This window comes from Megascapheus bottae, chromosome 16 (genome assembly GCF_031878675.1).
Source record: "Megascapheus bottae isolate mThoBot1 chromosome 16, mThoBot2.hap1, whole genome shotgun sequence".
Taxonomy (NCBI): domain Eukaryota; kingdom Metazoa; phylum Chordata; class Mammalia; order Rodentia; family Geomyidae; genus Megascapheus; species Megascapheus bottae.
The window spans coordinates 55,224,603-55,226,764 of NC_143524.1; positions in this window are offsets into that span (position 1 = coordinate 55,224,603).

The following is a 2,162-nucleotide window of genomic DNA, read 5'->3' on the forward strand; positions in this document are numbered from 1 at the left end:
TTCACATCCTCCCGGGCCACAACCCTTTTATGAAAAAGCAAACTGAAAAGAAAAAAAAGTGTAATCTTTTGAGAAAAGGAAAAATTGCTCAAATTGCTGCTTGTTTTCATCTTTGCAAGTATTTCTCTCCTAGGTATAGAAGATATGAACTGTGATAGTTTATTCAGTGCATATTTGTGAGAGGGTGTCAGCTACTCTCCAGGCTGTGGGTTTGGGGTAGAAGGAAGAGGAAGGAGTTACATCGGATATATGCACTCTCACAGGAGCAATTTCAAACTTTAAGGACAATGAAGCAGTACAAAGGACTGCCAACTGACCTATATGACCATGAAGATACCAAAGGGGAATGATCCTGGCGGGATGTGGTAGATGGCATTGTGTATTCTGAGAATCCTCGCTGAAAGCCATTATTTCTCCCTGAACCAGCTATAGCCTTGGGCAAATGGTGAAATGAGATTTTGTTTTACATTTTTAAAATCTTTTCTCTTTCCTTTTTTGTTTTGTTTTGCACACAAATACCAGTGCCAGTGTATAAGCTGTCTACCCTCTAACTTAAAAAGCTTTCTCAGATTGTCATTTTGGCAGATTTCATTAAGTAATTAAATAAATAGCATCAAGTTCTTGCTCTGAACAAGGCATTATTCTTATTTACTCTTAGTGAGGAATGCCAGGGGATGATAGGGATGAGTTTCTCCTAACAAAACTTTTTCTATAAGTACCCAGCTGAAAAATTCTCCCTGAAGAAGAGAACCAATACTTTTAACTAGAAGACTTGACACAAAAGTGTCAAAAAGATGTGTCAAGCACTTTTCATTGCTGGAATCTTTTGTGACATTGAAGTATTGTTCCAGTATGGACAGGGAAAGGTGTAAAAGCTGTTCCCAGATCCTGAAGTTTCTCTTTCTGTGATTAAAAAGCACTGCCTCAAATTTACAGTGGGGTGGGAGGGTCTGCAAGTTAACTCCGACACTTTCAAAATGTCCCAAGGGAACCACTTGCCCATTTCCAGAAATGCAGTTAAAAGCAGCATTAGGGTGGGAGTTTGGCCTAGTGGTAGAGTATTTGCTTAGCATTCAGGAGGACCCAGGTTCGATTCCTTGGTACCTCATGCATAGAAAAAAGGTGAAAGTGGTGCTGTGGCTCAAGTGGTAGAGTGCTAGCCTTGAGGAAAGTCCAAGGGCAGTGCTCAGGCCCTGAGTTCAAGCCCCAGAACTGGCATTCTGATAACTGTCCTCTAGCTGAGCTTCACATAATCATAGGCACACTGAATATAAAACGTGTATGGAAATATGAATTCTACCAAGGTGGTGATGGTCCCACAGGATGTACAAGGCTTCAAAAGAACAGATGAACATTTGCATAATCTTCCTTCTGGAAGACAGCAGCCAATGTTAATGTGTAATTTATTTCCCCTGAGAGTAAGTATTTCCTGGTAAGGAAAATCGCTTAGGAGTCTGAGAAAAACCCCACAGAGTGCTGAGGTTGAAAGGAAAATAAATATCAAAGCAAAAGCTTTTTTTTTTTTTAACCCAGAGATGGAGATGAATGAATGTCTCAGGAAATAGAAGCCTTATCAGAAAGAATGACATCGCCCCATTTGTAAGGAAATAGAAAGATTGGAAAAAATCAGATTAAGTGAAGTAAGCCAGACCCAAAGGAACATAGGCTCCATGGTTTCCCTCATTCGTAATAATTACCACACATCGAGGACTCTCTTAGCAGAAGATTAGAATAGCCCCAAACCTGGGTACATAAGGTCATATAGGATGAGACTAAATGAAAGGGTCTCTAAGATATGGAAACAAGAGCTTTATCTTGTGTGACTGTTGTTCTTAATGTACTATGTTATTTCTCTTCTCTTCTATTGCCCTTTGATTAATCTCATATATCTGACTTTGTTACCTGGTATATTGTATATATGTTTATTTGTTTATTTGAAATAGGAAAGGGAAGAGGGGAAAAGAAGATGATTGGGATTGGGGGAGGGAAATGAGGGCAAAAACATGAGAAGGGGCATCAATGTGTGAGAAGTAATACAGTTGCTATCTTGTGAATGTAAGCCCTCTATACATTACTCCCACAATAAAAAATAAAATTAAAAAATAAGAGGCTTGAACTGTATACCTTATTTGCTAACATTAGCATATTTAAATAAGCTAATC